Source organism: Xyrauchen texanus, chromosome 15 (genome assembly GCF_025860055.1).
Source record: "Xyrauchen texanus isolate HMW12.3.18 chromosome 15, RBS_HiC_50CHRs, whole genome shotgun sequence".
NCBI lineage: Eukaryota > Metazoa > Chordata > Actinopteri > Cypriniformes > Catostomidae > Xyrauchen > Xyrauchen texanus.
Genome location: NC_068290.1, coordinates 18731230 through 18756952, shown reverse-complemented (window position 1 = coordinate 18756952; position 25723 = coordinate 18731230). Strand labels below are relative to the sequence as shown.

Below are 25723 nucleotides of genomic sequence, written 5' to 3'. Positions count from 1 at the left end.
TTAACAATTAGGGTCTTAATTCCGATCATCGTTCCTTCGTCTCAAATTACTTTTGTATAAGACATATTTGGAAATAAGTCATGCCATTCTCCCTGGATTTACGACCTACTGGCTTCAGCAGTTTCGGCAACATTTGTCGGGAATCGGGCCACATTGTGCTGTGTTTCATGATGTAGGTGACTTTGCAGCACCGCTAAATATCAATGCAGTAAAAATTATTAAATGAAGCTTAACATTGTCTTTGAGTTTGTTTTTGAGTTGCCACAGTATGCAATAGGGTGGCATGTCTTAAGGTCAATATTAAGTAAAAAAGAAACAGCTTTCTCTAGAAACTCGACAGTCAATCATTGTTTTGAGGAATAATGGCTATATAATGCTTGAAATTGCCAAAAAACTGAAGATTTCATACAAAGGAGTACACTACAGAAATGTCACCTTAGTATCTGGACAAACTGACAGCTAGAATGCCAATGATCTGCAAAACTGTCATTGCTGCACATGGAGAACTCTTTGAAGTAGTTTAATTTAAAAATATAAAAAGTATTTTAGTACAGTGTTCCATTCACGGAATGTGGAAGAATACTCGTTTGAGAACCATTAAAATAAATCATGAATATCATTTGGTTCCGATATTTTTTTAAATATGGAACTAATTGTGAAAAAGAACCAGTTCTTGGTTCCCTACCCTAGCAATCATGGCTGGTTAGGACAAAAACCCAGATTTCCATGAAAGAGATTATTGCTTGCATGCCTGGTTAGGAAAAGTGCTACATTTATTTGCATCCTGTAACTTGCACATACCATTCATGTACAGTATGTGGATATCAGAACCACATTTAACTTATGTAGGACTTGGCTGTGCTAACCTCTGATCCCACATACACACATGGTGGGTTTTATGCAATTGGATATTTTATCCACTAACACTTATATTCAAGGGGAAATACAGGGGTAACCCATAATCTGGATAAAATCAATGAATAAGCACCATCATCATACAAGCTAAAAATAATCAAAATATCCACACAGACAGACACGAAAGAAGCAGCCATTCACCATATTTGAAGAGAAATTCTTACATAGTCCTTCCAATAGATTAATCCCATACTAAAAATAAACAGTGCATACTGTTTATATCTTTTAAGTGCATACCCAGAATAAGGTCAACACACATCATTTTAACTTGAGGGGATTTTTTAAGATATTCAGTACTACTGATGACATAATTATATATTTTAAACTCCATCAAATATGTCTAACATATGATTTGGAAAACAGTATCACTGGGACTGCAAAAAAATAAGTCCAATCATGACAGATGTCTGGCTGCACTGTAAGCTGCCTGCATCCATTAATAAAGTATTCAAGTGTTCACCAGCATCAAGGCAGCAATTTCATAATTTATCCAACAGTGCATTTAGTGTCTTGCTTAATAAAATTATTAAAAGATGTTCACATTAAATAAAAACGAGGACCAATTATTCATACTCTGTATATCCTACATCTATAATCAACCTTATTCACAGTATCACCATATTTGAGCGTATGGCCCCACTTACACCTGGCATTAACATGCGTTTCGTATTCAGATAGTATCTGGATATTCTTTAGCTAGATAGAGATCCGATTTAAGTTACCCGCACAAAATGGAAAACGCTACTTACAATACACATTACATAAGAGGTGGTAACTAAAAATATAATGTAATTTAGCAAATTTTAAAAACATTGATGGATAATTTAGATGCTGTATTGATGTAATGATATTCATCTTGGGTCTAAGTGCTAAAATGAATCTGAAAAACATGAGTGATGCCTGGTTTCACTTGAGTGTCGTAAGAGCAGTGATCAGAAAACTGGAGAGAGACATGAGCAAGTGGGGTTTTGAGAAGACAAAAAAAATATATTTTACGTGTGTTCCAAGGGAATAGTTTATAGAATATTGTTCATTGTTTGGGTGACAAGATTGCAAGACGGCAGTGTCTATTGTGTTCTTTACATTGCAATGGCAGAATAAACAGAAAGAAATCAAGAAGCTGCAACACATTGCTTTAACAACGAATGACTGAAGCATAACCTCATCACATAATTAATTACTTATTTAGTTGTATCTGGAAATCCAATTGCATTAACACCATCTTTCAATATGGTCAGAATCCATCCCTGACTATCTGAATGTGGTTTCAGTGATCCGATCACGGTTCTGCCTGTTGGGTGTATTTACACATGGCTTTTAATGTGATCAAGTGCAATCCGCTCACAGAATAATAAATAAAGAAAAAAATAATTTTAAAGCAATGTGTAAATGTGAATGTTGGTCTTTTAAGGGGCAAGTACAGCCACTCTCTCCTCCAGTACACCAGTGCTTCAACATTGAAGTAACCACCCAGTGCTTTAGACTTTGTTTGGACAGCAAAAACCAGTTCAGGGATCTTGTGCCTTTAGGGGAAATTTGGAAAATTCATGCAGTCTGTGACAGATGGAGATGGGAATGGTGTCTGATAAAACTAATGAATTTAACTGTGTCCTAAGCTCATGAAGGGATATTTCAGTTTATGAGTATGCTTTCATCCTAAAAAAAAAAAAAAGAAAGAAAATGTCTTATCTGATAACACTTTATAATTACCTTCATTAATAATATAATAATTATTATTACATTATAAAATGCTTAATGCATTACTCAGGTATAATGCTCTTGATCTGGGGGATATATCTGGGGGAGAGTTCAGGTATCTGAATCGGGAAAGAAAAAGTGATATCGGTGCATCACTAATGTTAATGAGTTTATTTAAGTTACCATGTCTTTTGTCAAATAAAATGGAAGGAAGTGGAAGCCTTCTAAAGCCTCTGATATTATAGCATCATTTGAAAAACTTGAACATGCCAGCTAACATGTCAAACCCCTTTTTTAATGCACAACTATGATTGCTTGTCAAAAACCCATAAAACCATCCTGAACTTGTCTTGCCTCTGGTGGAAAAGGGTTGCCCTTATCTTCAGAGGTCTCTTTTCATACTGCTCATTACATTAATTGATGTTTAACCCCTTGATCAGCAGATAATGGCTCAATTAAGATCTTGTTGGAGGAGAGATTAACACAGAGAAGCTGGTCTTTGCTCTTGCTGAAGGCTTTATCACATTACTGTGCCTACTCCACTAACTAAACAGCCAGTTTAGTTAGTTAGTCAAGGACACTGAGGCCATTTTGAACAGGAAAGGGCAGGGAGGGGCTTTTTTCCCTCTATGATACTTAATTTAATCAGCAGCACTATGACCTTAAAGTGGATTTGTTTTCAATCAGATGTTAGCCAATATCAGATGCCGCTGATCAAGGACAAAATTATTATTGATTGCAGAAAATGTTTTTCCAATAGTTGTGGGTCTGTGTCTGTCACCTAACAAAGAGTCTCACAATGAAAACAGCATAGTACGCCCGCTATATGTGCTACAATATGTTCTGACTACAATAATTCTGACTTTATTAACATAATGATGTAATCAGGTGGTGAAAAGTGGTTCTCTCACCTTAAAGAGCACATTACAACCATTCTCTCCAGTACAGTGTTTTTGAAGAAATATTAATTTGGGTTTCCAGCTGAATAGGTAAAGTCCACAGTGAGCATTAACATTTATTTTAAATGCTTGCAGTTACAGCTTGGGAGAGGCCAAATGTCACAGACTTTGAGTGGAAATGGATAAAAAAATATAAAAATATATATATATATATATATATATATATATATATATATTACATATTTTACTAACTCTGATGTTGTTCCAAACCCCTTTAAATTACTTTCTTATACAAAACAAAAAAGATGTTTAAATTAATATACTGGTTTGTCTTTTCAATACAATGGCAGTTGATAGCGACTAATTTATCAAAAGTATCATAAAAGTAGCCCACGTGACTCCTGTGTCATATTCCAAATCTTTTTAAGGCATATGATTGGCTTTGTCAAGAAACAGCCTGAAATTTAAATGCTTTTAGAGAAAATATGAACATATGAGAGAACTACCCAATATATTTGAACAAGCTTATCTCATGCCTTCTTGTGAACATGCAACATACATCAATATTTTCATTTACAGTTTGATACTTTTGGGTATTTTAAGCTTCAAAGTGAGTCAATATCAACTGCCATTTTGCTAAAAAATACAAACCAGTATATATCTTTTGTGTTCTGCATAAGAAAGAAAGTCATATGGGTTTGGAACGACATTTAGTGTTCATTATGACGATCCCCTTGCTAGGGACCACTCTCCAAAAAATTCAAAGGCAGTCATATATTTTCATGCGTAAAGACCCGTTTATACTGTGTGAAAAATTATGATATTATAAAGACATATGATGTTGTTTAAAGGTGCAATATGTACAATTTTTCATGTAATATTCACCTTTATTTTTTTGCCAATGTGTGAACGCCTTGTAACGCAACATAAAAAGATTTGCCATTCCCGAACTTCCTAGGTTGTCTATTAAAGCCTGTAGAATGATTTTCATTTGAAGGGAGCGGGTCGGTTTTGCCGGGAAAATCCAAAGGATGTGACGTTTATGCGCACTCCTGAGAGCCTTGCCTCAGACAGTAGCTTCTCTTCCGCTATTCAATAGCTACAACAAACTGCAACACTAGGTAACGTTATCTTTGAGATGGAATCCAGCAAACGTCTGGCTCCCAGCACAACACCGACTCCTACACAAACTCTGAGTAAGCCCATAAAAATTTAAATCAATATCTACTGAATCCCATCTGGCTAAGCGGGAATGTAATCATGGTCGAACGAAAACTATAGTGAACATCGGTAGGGCATTTGATTCTCATTTGATCAAAACAGACCCTGAACTGCCGTTCTTCTTATTGGACAGGTAAGCTTAAATGACTGCAAAGCATGTGAGATATAGTGCCATAAGGATTGATCTGTGTAATTTTAGCTAACTTGATCTTGCCTGCTAATGTTGACGAATTGCAAGCTACCGTGCTTCGTAACTTTAAAATAATAATCATAACTGTGTAATTTGAATTATGCTACCTCATTTGTTAGCATGATGTTGGTGAATCACATTCAGTCTCTTTGTATGTTACTTGTCATTGTTTTGGTCGATGCTCGCAATTGGAGATGAGCACAAGCAACAGGAAGCTGGCTGCAGTTCACTTAATGGCCACAGGTATCATTAATAACAAGGGCTTCTGAATCTTCCATACTGCACCTTTCAAAAAATTATAATAATTGAATAACTTGAATTATATTGTCATTGTATTAAAGCCAAAATAAATGATAAAAAAAAATGTATCAGAAAAAAATATATATTTTGAATAAAGTTGACCACATGTCTTGTTTCTATCCAATATTAAGAATACTGTTAGATGTAGGCTATAAACATGAAGAAAAACATTTTCAATTCTATTGAAATCTATTTTTAGTCCTTAGAAAACAGAATGAAACTGTAAAAATTTCAAGTTTCTTAAATGTTTAAATCTTTGACACATTTCATGTACCCCCTTGCACCTCCTTATGGAGTCCCTTAGAGGTAAGGACAGGATATTATTTTCTGAAAATAGTTATGCGCACACTTCCCTCGTAACAAATTGATCATAGTTTTACTATATTAACTATAATTTAACCTTGTAATAATAGAGGAAAATGAAAAATATGGTAATAAAAATCAAACATTTTGTGGTTATTATGATTCTAATAACATGGTAATAAATGGTAATAAAACCATTGTTGCCACAAAATTAATAATGGTTAATCCATAGTAAAACCATGGTGTCTTTATGGATACAGTATAGCCTACTTTTTTCAAAGTTCCCCCCCAAAAAAACATGGTTACTTACTTTTCATAGTTACTAAAATATTACTATAGAAAAAACATATTTCCAGCTAAAAACTATGCTTATTACAGTCCACATTATTACTAAAATAAAACAATAGTTAAACTATGGTATTTGTATAGTAAAACCATAATAACCACAAAATTATGATTTTTGTTTTCCTGTATTATCACTATGGTTTCACTACAAATATCATGGTTAAAATATGGTTACTGTAGTAAAACTATGGTATATTTATTGCAAGGGAACGAAAAACTTATTATGAGGGCACACAAAACGATTTCAGAAAAAAAAATTCTGCCCTGTCCTCTAAGGGGCCTCATACCTCCTTGCGGCCCCCTGGGGGTTCCCAGACCTGTTTGAAAACCTATGGTTTTACATAATACTTTTTGTTATTTATTTGCTGAATTAAAACATCAGTGGTACATTTGTATGCCTAAAAGCACTCTTCTCTCTCAGTGTCTGTTATTGGTACCCCAGGAGAGGACGTTACAGCAGTTGTGTCCCTGCTGAGAATCACGACAGCACTTTACCTGTCTGTATGACCCTAGACATTCAGCTCATGATGAGATACAGCCAATAATGAGAGCTGCAATAATGAAGCCACCAATGTGCAAAGTCGCTTTTCACTGACAACTCAGCCTTTAGAAACTTTTGGCCAAAATATCTGTATGAGACACTGAGGTCACACTTTCACAAATTGTGGAATGGCATGATTTCTCTGAATTCTTAACGATAATAACAATCAGAAATGGAAGTACAACTAAAGATATTTTAAAGAGCAGGAAAACACCAAAATGCATGTTGTTATTGCATAACAGAGAGAAGAGACAGAAGGTGGTGTCGCAGAACTGCGTAGGTTAAACCAAACTTTTGTTTGGAGTCCGTGAGTAGGGTCAACCAAACATGATTTGTGTGCGGCTTCAGTGCTGAAACATTCAGTCCATTTCAACAAACATCAATTATCCCCCCAAAACCCTCGCATCAGTAAATTACAGTATTTATACAGAACACAACATACCACAAGCTGTCTTGTAGTATAATGCAAAAAGAGCTGAAATTTGCGAGGCTTCAAAACCACGTTGGCATTTCACACAGCGACTAAATCTGACAGCCCGTCAGAAGAAGCACCACCACAACAACAACGACGAATATCTCAGTAAGTCACGATTTAGAATCCACTAAGGATAAGGTAGGTATTTATTCAAAAGGTCAGTAACTGTGCGGGGTTTTTACCTTTGTACCCTTGCCACCCAACTGATTATCAAAAGCCTAGTCTGACCCTCCATATCTCACCAGCTTCCATTTCAGACGAGAGTTTTCCCCCCTCTGGTGCAGTACAACAACTCACGCGACGGAGTCTGCGTGCGCGTGAAAGCGAAAGAATCATTGTTTTGGCAATCAGATGGTTTTATTGTTGTTATTATTATTATTATTATTATTGATTCAGAGAGGTGGCGGATCATTCGGCACTGCCAGAGCTTCAGCTGGATGAGACGATCGACTTACCCGGAGCAGCTACTAGATCCACATCTGTGCGATAAACACCAGGTTTCTTACTGCCCGAAAACACTTAAAACAAGTGTAATGAAGATCAAACCAGGCAAGGAAATAAAAGGCGCCGTACAGATGTCAGCAATAATACGTGCAATCCTTAACTCCTATTCGAGGTTATTATTTTGCCCGTACAAAGTGTCCTATCCACCATGACTGGCAATGCACTATGATGGATGGATATGTGGCCAATCAGAGATGAGCTTTGAGTGTGGAACCAGAATGAGTGGGCGGGGTTAAGGTTGTAGGAAGAGATCACGCTGAAGCGCTTTATGTATTCATCCGCCTCCCCATCTTAATGGAAAAAATCCTGTAAATTCCTTTCCTTGTTTACGTTTTAGAGCTGGAAGGTAAAAATTACTTTTTTATATGGTCGGACTATACGTTTGAAATACTCTCAATATATATGTCGCGAAAAAGCCCTCAGTGTGACTGTGCATTGAAATGCTACGCTATATTAAACCCATATTTTATTATTAGATGCACAAGGTTACGTCAGCGAGTACATTGTGTTTTTTGTTGGTTTGTTTTTTGTTTGTTTTCAAAAGCACGTAATACGTGAATCAATCATAACTGGAGGTGCATTCGTGCATTAGGCTATATTCTGACATCATTTGACAGCCATAAAATCCATATCATGATATAATAAATAATTAATGATATAAACGGAATATTATATGTTTATATTATTGTACCAGATTTATTAAGTGGTTCCTACTCGAGTAAGAATCAGGGAGTATCAAATAAAAGCATGGAAGGTCCTATATTACGTGGAAGGATATAGAGTTTACAGACGGAATGGTAGTGATGCAGGCGAAGGAGGAAAATGTCAGAGTGCAGTAAGTGTGTTTAAAGTGAGGTAGAACTGCCGGTTTGCTGATTTAACTAATACATTTAGGGAATCAATTCAACCTGTTTAGAAATAACACGAGAACACAACAACAACAACAAAACAAACAAAAAAACTTAAATATCCAATAGGGTTTAATGATAGGAATGCATGACATATTCGGTTCAGGGCTGCGTGCGTCACCGTGATGGAGGAACACTTAAAGTCACGAGACTCGTGAACAAAACTCGTTAAGTCTGCAATTTTTTTAATGAGCTTCAACACAGGTTCATGGTACTCTGCTAAGAAGATTTTATAAAATCACATAGGACATTGAGTAATTAAGATGCTATGAAAAATATGTAAATAGTCTGTATTAAAAAGACTATTCTGTTTCATGTTCTTATCGAGATCATTAATGTCTGGTATAATTTCGCTAATTGTTCTGGACTTTGTGTGTGTGTGTGTGTGTGTGTGTGTGTGTGTGTGTGTTCTGTAAATGAAAAAACAAATATATATCCAGTTGCTTTGTAATAAACTTAAAAAACATACATTTATTAAAATAATAGGCTACAGAGAAGTGTACTGTAGCCTTGTTCATATAGACCTACCTGTGCTGGAGAGCGATTACGCTCTGTTTTATTCCTAATGTAAGGAGCTTATGCACTGGGGGTTTGTGGAAGAGCATTTATACAAACAGATGGACACCCTGTTGCCCTCTCTCAGATCACTTGCTTCCTACACTCAGCCTGCACACTGAACTGTGCCGTTCAACCACAAAACCTTCACTGCAAACAAAAACAATCTTGAAAGTGGGGCTGCAGTATCAGAGATGACACAGACAAGCCCAGATCTGGAATCTGTTATAAGCAGCCCACAGTTTTTGCCTATGAAAGAGTAAAACAGTCTGACATTATAGAGCTGTTCAGGTTGTAGTCCAAAAACTAGGAAGATAATTTAGCATGGGTTCCCTCTGAATTTTCCTGAAAATTATATATATTTTTTCAACTTATGAGTAAAATAAGGCCTGTGATGAACATTATTCGACATTTCACAACGTAATTTACACACTTTTATGCCTCAAAAAATAATTGCCAACTTCAAAATTTCTAAGGTGTGTAATTTATTACTCATAAATTGAAAACCCCATTATAAAAACCCATTGGAAAATCCCATGGCGAATTAAGGTTTGCCTACAAATTGATGTCACAGCTGAACAGCTCTATGTTTTACTCATCTGTGACCCTATTATATTATAAATAACAAAAGTTAAAAAATCCTTTAAGGGATAGTTCACCCAAAATCAATTCTCTCATAATATACTTAGCCCTATGCCATCCTAGATGTGTATGACTTTCTTTATTCTGCTGAACTCAAACAAAGATTTTTAGTAGAATATCTCAGCTCTGTAGGTCCATACAATGCTAGTGAATGGTGAGCAAAACTTTGAAGCTCAAAAAAGAATATAACGGCAGTATTAAAGTAATCCATATGAATCCGGTAGTTTGATGTCTTTAGAAGTGATAGGATAGGTGTGGGTGAGAAACAGATCAATATTTAAGACCTTTTTTACTATCAATTTTCACTTTCACATACTTTCTTTTGTTTTTGGCGATTCACATTCTTTATGCATATCGCCACATACTGGGCAGCGAAGAGAATTTATAGTAAAAAATGACTTGAATATCTATCTGTTTCTCACCTACATCTATCATATAGCTTCTGAAGACAAAGATTTAACCACAGGAGTTGTATGGATTACTTTTATGCTGACTTTATGTGCTTTTTGGACCTTTAAAGTTCTGGCCACTATTCACTTGCATTGTATGAACCTACAATTGAAGTCAGAAATGTATATACACCTTAGCCAAATACATTTAAACTCAGTTTTTCACTATTCCTGACATTCACAGTGGGTCAGAATTTTACATACACTTTGTTAGTATTTGGTAGATTTGCCTTTAAATAGTTTAAATTGGGTCAAATGTTTTGGGTAGCCTTCCACAAGCTTCTCACAATAAGTTACTGTAATTTTGGCCCATTCCTCCAGACAGAACGAGTCAGGTTTGTAGGCCTGCTTGCTTGCGCACACTTTTTCAGTTCTATCGGGAAGACATGCAGGCTTGAGTGAAGTTTAAGATGCCATTTATTTGATAAATGTAAAACAGAAAGTAATGTCTCTCTCTTTTGACATGGCGGTCCGAGGGAGTTGTACCCGGAACCGCCATGTCCTGCCGGAGATAGGAGGCAGGGGCGAGGAGCCTACCCCTGTGCGGGACAGGGCTCAACTGGTGGTGGTGGGGCGGTGGAGGTTGCCGTGTTAGCACACTGAAACAGCAATGTGATAGATTGTGAGCAGACTTATAAAGCAATGGCTTACATGCGATTGGCTAGGAATTACCCAGCTAATGATGTGATGATGTACAGCTGCTCGTCTTCCTGCTAGAACTACGCTGCGCTTCCATTTCTGCCCACAAATTTTTGGATTGAGGTCAGGGCTTTGTGATTGCCACTCCAATACCTTGACTTTGTTGTCCTTAATACATTTTGCTACAACTTTGGATGTATGCTTAGTGTCATTGTCCATTTGTAAGACCCATTTGCGACCAAGTTTTAACTTCGTGGCTGATGTCTTGAGATGTTACTTCAGTATATACCCATAATTTTCCTTCCTCATAATGCCATCTATTTTTTGAAGTGCATCAGTTCCTCCTGCAGCAAAGCACCCCCACAACATGATACTTCCACCCCCATGCTTCACGGTTGGGATGGTGTTCTTTGGCTTGCAAGCCTCACCATTTTTCCTCCAAACATAACTGTGGTCATTATGGACAAACAGTTCAATTTTTGTTTCATCATACCAGAGGACATTTCTCAAAAAAAGAAAGATCTTTGTCTCCATGTGCACTTGCAAACTTTAATCTGTCTTTTTTATGGTGGTTTTGGAGCAGTGGCTTCTTCCTTGCTGAGCAGCCTTTTGATATAGGACACGTTTAACTGTAGATATAGATACTCGTCTACCGGTTTGCTCCAACATCTTCAAAAGGTCCTTTGCTGTTGTTCTGGGATTGATTTGCATCATACCAAACTACGCTCATCTCTAGGAGACAGAATACTTCTCCTTCCTGAGTAGTATGATGGCTGCATGGTCCCATGGTGTTTATACTTGCATACTATTGTTTATACAGATGAACGTGGTACCTTCAGGCATTTGGAAATTGCTCCTAAGAATGAACCAGAAATGTCTGTAAAACATTGTTGGGAAAAATTACTCATGTCATGCACAAAATAGATGTCCTAAATGACTTGCCAAAACTATAGTTTGCCAATATTAAATCTGTGGAGTGGTTAAAAAATTATTTGAAATGACTTCAACCTAAGTGTTTGTAAACTTCTGACTTTAACTGTACAGAGCTGAGATATTCATATATATACACTCACCTAAAGAATTATTAGGAACAACTGTTCAATTTCTCATTAATGCAATTATCTAATCAACCAATCACATGGCAGTTGCTTCAATGCATTTAGGGGTGTGGTCCTGGTCAAGACAATCTCCTGAACTCCAAACTGAATGTCAGAATGGGAAAGAAAAGCGATTTAAGCAATTTTGAGTGTGGCATGGTTGTTGGTGCCAGACGGGCCGGTCTGAGTATTTCACAATCTGCTCAGTTACTGGGATTTTCACGCACAACCATTTCTAGGGTTTACAAAGAATGGTATGAAAAGGGAAAAACATCCAGTATGCGGCAGTCCTGTGGGCGAAAATGCCTTGTTGATGCTAGAGGTCAGAGGAGAATGGGCCGACTGATTCAAGCTGATAGAAGAGCAACTTTTGCCTGAAATAACCACTCGTTACAACCGAGGTATGCAGCAAAGCATTTGTGAAGCCACAACACGCACAACCTTGAGGCGGATGGGCTACAACAGCAGAAGACCCCACCAGGTACCACTCATCTCCACTACAAATAGGAAAAAGAGGCAAGAGCTCACCAAAATTGGACAGTTGAAGACTGGAAAAATGTTGCCTGGTCTGATGAGTCTCGATTTCTGTTGAGACATTCAGATGGTAGAGTCAGAATGAGAACATGGATCCATCATGCCTTGTTACCACTGTGCAGGCTGGTGGTGGTGGTGTAATGGTGTGCAGGATGTTTTCTTGGCACACTTTAGGCCCCTTAGTGCCAATTGGGCATCGTTGAAATGCCACGGCCTACCTGAGCATTGTTTCTGACCATGTCCATCCCTTTATGGCCACCATGTACCCATCCTCTGATGGCTACTTCCAGCAGGATAATGCACCATGTCACAAAGCTCGAATCATTTCAAATTGGTTTCTTGAACATGACAATGAGTTCACTGTACTAAAATGGCCCCCACAGTCACCAGATCTCAACCCAATAGAGCATCTTTGGGATGTGGTGGAACGGGAGCTTCGTGCCCTGGATGTGCATCCCACAAATCTCCATCAACTGCAAGATGCTATCCTATCAATATGGGCCAACATTTCTAAAGAATGCTTTCAGCACCTTGTTGAATCAATGCCACGTAGAATTAATGCAGTTCTGAAGGCGAAAGGGGTCAAACACAGTATTAGTATGGTGTTCCTAATAATCCTTTAGGTGAGTGTGTGTATATATATATATATATATATATATATATATATATATATATATATATATATATATATATTTGTTCTAAAAAATCTTATTTTGTGTTCAGCAAAAGAAAGAAAGTCATACACATCTGGGAAGGCATAAGGGTAAATTATGTGATCATTTAAATTTTTGGTGAATTATTCCTTTAAATTCCTCAGGATGTAACAAAATATTTGCTCTGCAACATCATGCTCAATAATGACACCCCTCTATAAATGTTCTCTAATCAATGTATGAAGTGTTAGATCTATTAAATAATTGTAATCTTAGATTTTGATTTTGCACTCAGTGTGAACTGTTTAAAAGTTGTTAAACTTATAGGATTGGTTTGATTTATTTTATGGCACAGATCTTAAGATATGTTTCACAGTTTAATAGTTGTCACAGCACTACATATAAAAGATGCTACCCTCAAAACGGAGCAGGACTGGGAATGTATCCCTCTCAATCTAGGCTATTACTGTCTTTCTTTTTCTCACTCTCTTCACTTTTTTTCTCTTTTCCTTTATTTCTGGATGTATTAATCGAGATGAAAGGTGTGTGGGTGAAAATATTCCTCTCTGCAGTGACCCGCTGATCTGCTGCGCTTGGCTTCCGTAGCATCCTGTCTGCTGCCTAGCAACGCGCTGTAACTATGGCAACAAAGCCAACAAACTCTCATGCTTCTATCAAACATAACCCCACAATTAGGTGCTATAAGTATGTCAATCAGGAACAGGCAGGAATTCACTAAGTGTAAAATCTTACCAAAAGAATATATAAAATTTTTTGTCTCATAAGGTCTAATTAATTAACAGTGTAAAGAAACAAATCAACATGTATGACACGATTGTGTTATGTAAAGCAATAGCCCACTGTTATAAATAGATATGGATATCTGAATTTACATTTGCTAAAAACAAAAACAGTTTACTTCATTAAACAGTGTTAAGTGATATCATTGCAAAGCGTATGTACGGCAACTATTTTAGGCTAGTTAGATTGTGTTTGGTGCAATTATGACATTACATACATGGCTAGCACATAGATATGTATTAGCTATATGCATTTTCTATTTTAAGTAGGGTACAACGGGGCTGGGTTGGGGGGCACAATTTGTCAACTAATGCAAACAATTTTGAGACAGTAAGATGCTTTTTTGTGTAACAAATTAAGATAATTACTTCAGAAAAGGGTTATTCGTCTTCTGTTCATTTTAAACACATTTGGCTTTTTTATAACATCTCAAAGTATTCTACAAACAAATTTATCTCTATTGTGATTGGATCCGTCAATTTAAGTCCACTTTGAAAATTTGTCTTAACAAATCTATTTACCTGAGTTACAAAAAGGAGTGTTTTAGCCCCTGCAACAGAGGGGTTGTTTACCCCAAATATGATCCTTTCACTTATTGGACAGCTTTTAAAAAACTTTTGATTGAATTACCTTGAACAAAACCAAAAATGACAAATAAGTATTTTGTCTCAAAATAAATGTGACAATGCATTAGCAACATAAATTGCCAACATTTTGAAAATCATAAAATATTAGATGGCTCAGACTCAACTTTTAGACACCACACACATAGATCTCATGGATCAGGAAAATTTTGCAGTGCATAGTGACAAACAGTTGTTTAGGAAATTGCTGTGGTAGGTTTTGTTGCTATTTATTAGTTTTGGGAGAAAATCCAATCAAAGGGGCCACCGGGGCCTTTAGTCCTGTTGTACAAACTGGTAATTAAAGGGTATTATGCTATTGGCTAGTTGATTTTACGAACGTTCCATGATTGTCAGACGTCACTGGTGGGCGATGGTATTTCCGGTCTAACGCTACGTTAGGTTCATCGACGCCGCCGGTAACTGTCAGGTAAGACTAGGACCAGATAAACATGGCTTTCTACACCAGATCCATTCAACATCTGCCAAGGATAACGATAAATGACTTACACCGAATAATTCAAGCGTCATCATCGGCTCCCAAGAGCAAGAGGGAAAAGGGTTTCAAGATATACGTCTCTTCATTCATTGACAATTATGAAGGTAAGTTATGCTATGTCTTTAGCTAGCTGTAGCCCTAACGTTAGCGATGATGCTAGGTGACGTTAGGCTAGAAAGTAACCTTTACAAAATACTTATTAAACGATTAATTTTAGTTGTTGGTCACATGTGGTTTATTATATGTTCATTTTACTATCTGACATTGAATAAATGTATGGGCGTTTCTTCAACAAGGGGCACTTTTAGGCTGTGAAGTTGAATAAAAAAACTTGTTCAAAAGTCACGTAACACAGTCTCATAAGTTTAAATAATTTGTCTAGTTTTAAGGTCTGTAAGAGGACAAACTTAGATTACAAGAGAAGTTATGAGACTGTGTTAGTCTCATAACTAAGAAGTTATGAGTTATTCTGTTTTTAGATAACAGCAGTGAAATGTCATTTCCACCACATCTCAATGCTGTTCTCAATAAAAACAGAATAACTTATGTCAGTCAAGAATTGTCTAGGATCATTTTTGTAACTAGTTTTATCAGTTTTTCCACAATGTACAATAATTATACATTTGTCAATGAGATAAATTAACTGCCCAAAGGACCAAACGGTGAACTGTACACCTGTCACACTCTGAAATGTAATATTGGTTTGGGCAAGAGCTTATTAGAAAATAAATGACTTGCATTTTTATATTAAGTAGAGCATGATCTCGTAAATTGTGGATACATTTTTAATGTGTGATGAGAACTTTTTAAATATTTTTTAAAAATGTGGGTGGTGATGGAAATGACAGGGTGGTGATGGAAATGACAATGAATTAACGTGAATGTAGAGAAACAGTGGAGATGTTTATTAGAAAAACAATTAAACTCATCACACTCAGTAAACTCAATTCACAAAGCCATTAAACATAACCACAACTGTTTTTAGTGTAGCGCTGAGTTTGATGTATACAACTGATTTGTCTCACAGATGAACGGTTACAGTGCATACTGTAAATAACTGACACAACTTATGGCAAGGCAAAAATATAGGCAATAAATGATGCAACAAAATTGAATTTTCATTCATCTAAATGAAATCAATTAATATAAAAGTATAATTTAGAAATAAAAAAATCACAAATCTACTCTTGCAATCCATATCAATTGTACTTTGGTCATATTTTTAAAAAATGACACTTTTGGTTACAAAGTACATAAAAGTGCCCATAGTCTAAGAATCACCCATATACTAATGACTTGTGTTGTTCAGTTACATGTATTGACAGTATTTGGTTATCCCCAGTATCAAGTAAAGACAGACAGGGAGAGTCAGCATCCGTGCTACCCGTCATAGATCTTTGAGGAAACATGAGAAACCTCACACCATCAGAATAGGATGAAAGACAGTTCAGTTGTTTGTCTGATCCAACCAGTTCTGTTCTGGGGCTTCAATTTGGCAATGATGGGTTAAACTGGCAAACAAATGTATAATTACCTAAACAAGTTGAACATCTTGGACAACTATCTAGCTAGCCAAACGTTTGAAGTAGGTAACACTATGATGACACTTGCCTGCCCTATTAGTGTTCTAGTAGACCTACCATTCCTATATGAAACCCCAGAAGCTGGTTGTTTAGACAGTTGCTTTGCTGTTTATATTGTGTTATGTTTAACTTACTTACTTTCTTACTAACCCTAAAGTAACCTCATTCTCTAACTCATAGTAGCTAACTTGAAAAATAATGCAAAATGCACTTTTGACTTTGAGATATCTGATCAGTTTGTGATCTCTGCTGATTATAACACACTTTTTTGTTTTTTAAAAGATTGTCCTAGAAGACTCCACCCCTGTTCAGCTCTATGAAGTCGAGCGCTCCTGTGTGGCTGGCAGAGCCTTATGCAATCATAATGTTGCATTACTGTATCAGACTGTACAAAACATGTGTTTGTGTGAAAATCAATGTTAATGTAAATAGTTCTCTTTAAGAAATGCACATGTATATACATAAACAACAAACCTATACAAGGTACCTTTTGTTATTATGAATTCAGTGTTAGTAGTTATTAGATTACATTAAATTTTATTGTCATTTAGCAGAGTACAGGTACAGAGACAATGAAATGCAGTTGACATCCAACCAGAAGTGCAAAGAAGCATTAAAGTACTGTTGAGTACTGTTATGTGCAGTTATGTGGACTAGTTATCTACTAACTCATACAAAATGTCAAACGTTGCATCACAATGTTACAATTATAGGAGCCATGTTATTGTTGAGTGTAGTATGACAGCTTGTGTCTTTGTATAATACATGTCTGAATTAACTCATGTATTTGTGTTCCTCCTGGCAGTGTAAAAGACAATAAATGATAAATGTAAACACTGTCAATATTTCAGACAATTTTCTGAAAGGTATATCACAAGATACAAAAAACAAACAGCATAGTAAATTACAAAATATATAAGCAGTATATGGAAGCTCATAGAGAAAAATACAGTCCTTGGCGCTGGTAAACAAAAATTGTTCCACTCAAAAAGACATGGCACAGCTCCTTGAACAAGTTTTCGGCGTCCTGTGGTTGTTATGATGAAATCTTCTAGCTTAAAATGTCGACTGCATACCCGGGTGTTATCGGTAGGGGTGAAGTTCTCGCGTCTTATCTTGACTAGCCACTGAGCTCGTACCTCAGGCTGATGCGGAAAACGATGAAAACTTCAGAATTATACCTCGATGAAACGGCACATCGAGGAACCCTACAATGTAATTTAGAGTTGCCAATTTGATACTGATATGTAAGACGTTTCTTATTTACTGTTAACATTTTACATACGGTACTCACTGATAGCTTGCCACTCACTCTTCCACAACATCTACATCGGAAATACCGGTAGTAACCTAAACCGGAAGTCCCCCCGCCCACCACACAGATTTCGAACGTTCGTAGCGTCACCTGTGCACATAGCGAATAAATGTGGTTTATGAGGACATTTCTAGTGTCCCCATAATTCAAATAGCTTAAACAACATACTAAACCATGTTTTATTGAAAATGTAAAAATGCTGAAAGTTTTTTTTGTGAGGGTTAGGTTTAGTGGTAGGGATATAATCTATTGTTCGTACAGTATAAAAATCAAAAAGCCTATGGGGAGTCCTCATAATGATAGCTGCACCAACAGTGTGTGTGTGTGTGTGTGTTTTTTTTTAATTTATTATCACTGGAAATTATGTTCTATTCTGTGGCGCTGTGGAGACGCGTCTAATAGCCAAAGTTTATTCTGCAAAATCGGTTGACTCAAGTGAGTCTTACTAATAGCTAATGATCTTCCGCCCTCTAGTGGCCACGCTGGGACATGCAGTGAAAAAGCTGTCTGGTCAAATGTGCTAGGCTAAATTGCACTTTCAAAAACGACAAGAAAACATTAACAGTGGAAATGATTGTGGTCTACCCCTTTATGTAATACACAGAAAACATGCTTAGTTTATATTGCCATCAGGTTTTCTGATACAAAGTTAAATATGCTTGATGGTTTCCACCAATTATTTTAAACCGTATAGAGGAATATTGCATAAATTAATGTATGTTGACAGTCATTATTGTTAGGACTGACCAGTGTTCTGTGACAAGGCACATACATCCTTACATAATGAAAATGAAATAAAGTTTATTTGTAAACCTTTAAGCAACTAGTATTAGTTTTATTACACTTGACCAAATCATCATCATCAGCATTAATTTTAATAATAACCAAAATCCTTGTGAAGGAGTCAAAGCATCCATGCAACCTGAGTTCCTTCAATTGGAGTTCAAATTAACCAGTGGAGTGCAAGAACCCCTAATGACCGACAGAGAGCAATAAAGGCTTAATCCTTATGCTCAGGTCAGCAGCTCTGTAGTTCAGTCAGTTGTAGCGTCATCTTTGACGCGTAAATGAAAATGAGTCTGTGAGTGACAAGCTTACAGTCTCTTCCATGGCATCCACTATATAAAGCTGTATAAAGCTAATCTATTTTTACACTATTCGTGTTTTCTGGAGTTTTTTGTCAACTTTTTTTATTTTCTTCAACATTTCAGCGAAAAGATCCAAAACACTTTAAACAACAGTAGAACCAATTGAAAATCCCTCACAGCCTCGTTGTCATTCCCGTAAAATTAAAGATGGCACTGCTGCAAATAAGGTACATACATTTGGATTATGGGGAATTCATTTCAGTTATCTGAAATTACTAACTATTCTAGATTATTATTTATTATATTATTATTATTGTTGTTGTTGTTTATTATTTATGTCTATTATTTATCATTAATCTCTACAATGGGGCTAAAGCCCTCCACGGGGTAAAAGGCACTTGGTACATTCTTTATCACCTGTTTGTCACTATACAGTGCAATATATTCCTGATCCATGATATCATTGCGGGCAATATGTAAAGTTTCATTTTGAGATAAATTAATCTAATATTTAATCATTTAAAAAAAATATCTAATTTGTGTAGCTAATGAGAATCTCTCAAATTATCACATTTATTTGTAGCCAAAAAAAAATTCAGTTTTGTTCAAGGTGAATAAATCAAAAGTATTTAATAACTGTTCAATAAGTGAAAGGATGGTATTTTATATTTTAAATAAGCATTATCTTAATTTGTTACTCAAACTGTTTTGCCCTAAAACTATTGTCTCAATATTTACACATGAATGGTGATCAGACCTTTGAAGCTCCAAAAATCACATAAAGGCAGAATTAATCTAATGGTTAAATCCATGTCATCTGAAGTGATATGATAGGTGTGGGTGAGAAATAGATCAATATTTAAGTATTTTTTTACTATAAATCTAAATTATTGATCTGTTTCATATCACTTCTAAAGACATGGATTTAACTACTGGAGTTATATGGATTGCTTTATGCTGCCTTTATATGATTTTTTCAAAGGTCTGGTCACCATTTACTTGCATTGTAAGGACAGAGCTGAGATATTCTTCTAAAAAATCATTGTTTCTGTTCTGCAGAAGAAAGTCATACACTTCTGGGATGGCATGAGGGTGAGTAAATGATGAGAGAATAAACATTTTTGGGTGAACTATCCCTTTAAGTTTTTCCTATGCTGAGTGCTAATCGAGCAACCATACATTTTATTTAATTCGGTTGTAAACTAAAAATGTAATAATATATAAAAGTAATCATCACTTGTCATATAGGCAACTGAAAACTTTATATCAGGTCTAATAAGTCATATTAATGGGGGCGGAGTAATCTACGGGTCTCTGTGAATAAAAGAAGAAACATCTCAAAGCTGTTTGACAAATCTCTGCTTCTCTTGCTCAGTTTTTGTGTGGGCCAAGGCCAGCAGCGGCATGAGAAGGCGAGTTTGTTGCCCCCTCCTACTGAAATTTAGCGTGTGAACAGTCAGCTTGTTCCTGGGCCAACAGAGCCCCCTTTTTTCTTCTTTAAGAGGACCGCCTGCGCGCGGAATCTAGAACCCTCTGTCAGTCTTAATTTATGCGCATATTAATTATGCTGCATTGTAATTTCCACCGTGGGATAGAGCATGCAAATGAGCAGTTTATGTTTATGTAGGCTACAGCCTCCCTCAGGAGGGTGAAATTTAAACCATCACCCAGACCTGTTCTCATGACATCTACCTGACATCGAATTGGAAATGTTCCGAATCGTAATTTTTACAAATGGTTTACAAATATCTCATATCTCTGTGGGCCCTTTGTGCTTATTTTATTTCTTTTTAAAGACCCTGTTAAATCAAAATTGAAGTTTTGCTGCTTTTGGTCCATATCTATTAGCTTTAAGGTCATCTATTACTAGTGTACTTCGGCAGGTCACTTCGAAGGGAGCACAATTCATGCTGTAGGGTCTGAATCCATGCAGTATTTCCAATAAGAATCGCTTAAAAAAGTGAGTTCTGACTGACCGTTATCACATTTCAGTCATATGAAGCTAGGGTAATTGTCTTCGAAGGGAATAGGACATATGGATGATCACTTCTGAATGGGAATGCCAATGCGGTAGCTAGACGCCAGGAAAGTTTCAAGAGTTTATTAAAAATTGTTGTGCAGCTGAAGGTTTCTTAGGATATACAGCTCAAGTAAGTGTTCTTTGTTCTTTATGCTTAATGTATTGTATTTAAAACATTGATATATTATATTTTACCCACTTGTTTCTCATTCATCTGCTTTGGACTTGGAAAACGGCTCCAGCATCATTGTAAGCAAAAACTGTGGTGTGCTGTGTGCATTTGTTATGGATTAATGTTGTCAGTTAGATCATTGTTTGGTTTGGAAAAGCTGGCCTGTTTTGAGATCGCTTTGAGAAAGTTTCCCCGGTTAAGTGTCTCTGACATGAGTGAGCATGGTGGAAAGGAGGGTGTGTGTGTGTGTGTATGTGGCTATATGCTAAAGCCTACTGTCTATTTAAAAAAATGGGACATGTCATTCGACGTGAGCATTGTGCAAATGAGAATTGGGAAATGCAGGGCAGCAGCCAATCACTGTGAGTTGAAAGCAGTGATGTCCATCATAAGCACTCAACATTATTATGTTTATTTCTGACTTCAAACAGACTTCAGATGTTGATTGCATTCATTATTGTGGCAATAATCTGTCTGGGTAAGCAACATTTTTATAAATCAACTCTGTTTATATAATTTGGGCATTCTAATATTAAGATAGCATCTTTCTTTTCAACTGTAATCGCACATATTTAAGATGATATTATTGCTTGTGTAATGAAAACAATGATAGAAAATACACACTTGCTTTACATATTACAAACATGCCCCAAAGTGGAAGCTCTCGAGCCTTGTGAGCATCATTTGCAAGTGGACACGTATACTTTCAAAGGCAATGCGGTCAACCAGACCTGATTAAATCTGGACTTGTAGTAAGGTTATGGTTAGTGATAGGTGTAGGTGTGGCCTTTAGGGATAGAGACCAATGACTTCCTACTATGGTTAAGGTTATGATTGGATGAAGGGGTGGACTAATCTAGTAGCGTGAATTAAGAATCTGACAGGGAGTCAAAAATCAGAATGATAGCTGTACGCAGAAAAAAAAATTATACCCAAATTATATGTGAATCATAGCAAGGTTAACATTGGCATAGTTAGCCTTAACACACGCTCACATTATAGATAAGAAGCAATGTTGTATTTTGTTGTTATATTGACTTACATAAAGCCTACTTGGGGCCTTATTTGCCACAATTCTGTAATTCTGTTCTCCCAGTTTTTGTTCTTCAAAAGCATAATGGGCTAATTTGCACTAATAGGCCTACTTTGAAATGATAATACACTCACTGAGCACTTTATTAGGAACAATATGGTTCTAATAAAGTACCTGATGTGGTCTTCTGCTGTTGTAGCCCATCTGCCTCAAGGTTCTACGTGTTGTGCATTCTGAGATGCTATTCTGCTCACTACGATTGTACAGAGGGTTTATTTGATTTACCGTAGCCTCTCTGTAAACTCAAACCAGTCTGGGCTATGTTTCCCAAAAGCATCACAAGCTTAAGTCAATGGTGTACAATCAACTTAAGCTTGTGATTGTAACAATTAAGAAGGTTAGGAGGAATGTGGGACCGCCTTGACAAACACATAGACATTTAATGACACTTTTCAGTGTACAAAGAAACAAAAACACACACTGCTTTTTAGCCAGTTATGTCAAATCATAAAACACAAACAAGAATACGGACAAGCTACCTGCACGTGCAGGTGGAAGTCATTCGCCACTTATCTTCCTGGCCTCGTCTGCCAAGATGCTGCTCGGCTCCCTCTGCTCACCACAGCAATGCTTTTGGGAAACGCAGCCCTGGCCATTATTTGTAGACCTCTCTCATCAACAAAGCATTTCTGTCCACAGAACTGCCACTCACTGGATGTTTTTTGCTATTGGCACCATTCTAGTAAACTCTAGAGACTGTTGTGCGTGTACATCCCAGGAGATCAGCAGATCAGCCCTAAAATGGTTAATAAATGAAAATTAAATTGTATAAAAAGTATACATTGTTACCAGTGCTTGTAGGTGGTTTACATTGGCTATTCTACACAGTATGTGGCTTTTCAGATGTGAAGATCCCTGGAACTGGATTCTCTGATATAATTTATGATGTGTAATGACGTCTATTGAGAAAGCGTTGGCAAAAAACAAAATGTAATTGTAAAACTAGACAGATGAATAATGTGCATTCAGTAAATGCATATTAGGTGACTACATGGGTAGGTTATTTTGCTAAAAATAAGTTATTTGAACCCACTATTGTTTCTGTATTAATTGTCATGCACTACAGCAGGGACGGATTATGACTAGCAAGGGATCCGGAGCCAATTTTGTTTGGGCCCCCCCTGTCCAATTGTCTTTTAAATTTGAGATCTACGGAATCTATTTTAATTTTTTTAAGTCTCTTTTAATACCTGAGACCTCAGATTAATTCAAACACACAGCACAGATGTGGTAAAGAAACCACTCAACTGAAACACAGCCGCTGAATTGACAGTGTTCTTAAAGAGACAGTACCATTTTAACATTTGTTATACATAATATAAACTCAATGTAAATACTACAAATTATGCATACAGAATGCATATTTTTAAAGGGGCCATAATAAATTATGAAATATTTTAAGTTTATCAAACACTTTAAACGTTGATGAATTTAACAATTACATTAGGTTCCTACAGTATGCAAGGGTTTGGTGAAATTCGGCAGAGTTCAGGCAGTTCTGGCTCTTGCTGCTATACCTTTTGAGCTCATCTGAATGACTATATATATTGACTGTATGTTTTTTATGTGTATATGTAGTATTTGTTATCTTTTTAATTGTATTGTGAAACTTATATGTGCTGCTGTCTTGATGAGGACTCCTGGCAGGGAGTCAAAAAAACCTGGAAGAAGAGATTGTATTATCTCAATGGGACCCTCCTGGTTAAATAAAGGATATAAATAAATACATTAATTAATTAATATTTGCAACCTGGTCTCATAGTGAAAACTTGACTCTATGTACAGATTTTGCTGCTTCGGAAGGAATTTGGTTCTTTAATTAACCAAAGTGGCATTCAACTGATCACAAATTATAATCAGGACATTACTGATGTAAAAAACAGCACCATCACTATTTGAAAAAATGTATATTTGATCAAATCTAAACAGGCCCCATTTCAAGCAGCCATCACTCCAACACCTTATCCTTGAGGAATCATGTTAAATTGCTAATTTGGTACTAGAAAATCACTTTCCATTATATCAACCACAGCGGAAAGCTATTTGGTTCATTTAATGAAGCTTAACATTGTCTTTGTGTTTGTTTTTGAGTTGCCAAAGTATGCAATAGACTGGCATGTCTTAAGGTCAATATAAGGTAAAAAAAAATGGCAAAACAAAATGAAATGGCTTTCTCAAGAAGCTCATCAATCAATCATTGTTTAGAGGAATGAAGGATATACAATGCTTGAAATTGCCAAAAAACTGAAGATTTCATACAAAGGTGTCTTCAAAGACAAAGGACAACTGATTCTAACAAGGACAGAAAGAGATGTGGAAGCCCAGATGTACAACTAAACAAGAGGATAAGTACATCAGAGTCTCTAGTTTGAGAAATAGACGCCTCACATGTCCTCAGCTGATAGCTTCATTGAATTCTACCCACTCAACACCAGTTTCTTGAACAACAGTAAAGAGAAGACTATGGGGTGCAGGCCATATGGGAAGAATTGCAAATAAAAAGCCACTTTTGAAACAGAAAAACAAAAATAAAAGGTTAGAGTGGGCAAAGAAACACAGACATTGGACAACAGATTATTGGAAAAGAGTGTTATGGATTTTAACCCCATTGAGATTTTGTTGGATAAGCTAGACTGTAAGGTGCATGAGAAGTGCTCAACAAGACAGCCACATCAATGGCAAGTTCTACAGGAAGCATGGGGTGAAATGTCACCTGATTACAGCTAGAATGCCAATGATCTGCAAAACTGTCATTGCTGCAAGTGGAGGATTTTTTATGAGAACTCTATGAAGTAGTTAAAGAAGTTCTGAACATTTTTTTCAAATTGTGATAGTAATTTTTCACATTATTAATGTCCTGACTATACACTGTGATCAGTTGAATGCCACTTTGGTGAATAAAAGTACCAATTTATTCCCATAAGAGCAAAATCTGTACATTATTCCAAACTTTTGGCCGCCAGTACATTTTTGCAAAACTTGTTAAACGTGTCTCAAGGTAAAATCCCTTGCAGTTTCCAGGAGAAATGAACACTAGAGGTGCTACAACAACTGTGTTTTTTTTTCACTTTCACTCAAATCATGACTTAAATGGCTGATAATGACTTTATAGATACTTATTTTTCTCTCTATTACTGAGACCATGCTATTTTATGATATCTGAAAGGGCCTTGGACTTAGAGATGGAGGACCATGGTTCAAGTCCAGCCATGAACTCAAGCTGACACATGACAATACAGAGTCATAGAAGCAGCATGCTTCTGCATTTAATGGTTAGATTTAGGCATTGATTTGGTAAGGATGTCTTTTTTAAATATCTCGTTTATATTTTAAAACACTATTGGGTAAAAGTGTTAGATTAGGGAGGTATGTTTTTTAAAAAAAAATATGATCTAAAATACACATTAAATCCGCATCTGAATACAACAATTTTGGCACCCCAGCTGGACATTTCACTGAAAACTGCAACCAAATGTGATATATATGGCATGTCAATTTTGAATTGCAAAAATGTTTTATGTTCACATAAATTTCATGAGGCCAGGCTGCATATTTATGCACATAAACATTTATTTTCAAAGATAATTTGCCTTGACACCTTGCAACCTAGGACCACCCAGGCCCCTGGCAGTCAAGGGTCCTGGGCACTGGCCCAGTCTGT

General features: G+C 36.4%; 1 protein-coding gene across 12 annotated transcripts in view; it reads right to left on the bottom strand.

Annotated features, from left to right (window-relative positions):
* The window catches only part of LOC127655637 (myocyte-specific enhancer factor 2D homolog), a 108491-nt gene extending 100942 nt beyond the window's left edge, over positions 1-7549 (bottom strand). For all 12 annotated transcript variants that reach the window (XM_052143538.1, XM_052143542.1, XM_052143543.1 and 9 more), the window contains exon 1: positions 7343-7549. The gene's annotated coding sequence lies outside the window, so the exon portion shown is untranslated. The remainder of the gene's footprint in view (positions 1-7342) is intronic.
* Positions 7550-25723: the final 18174 nt, after the last annotated feature.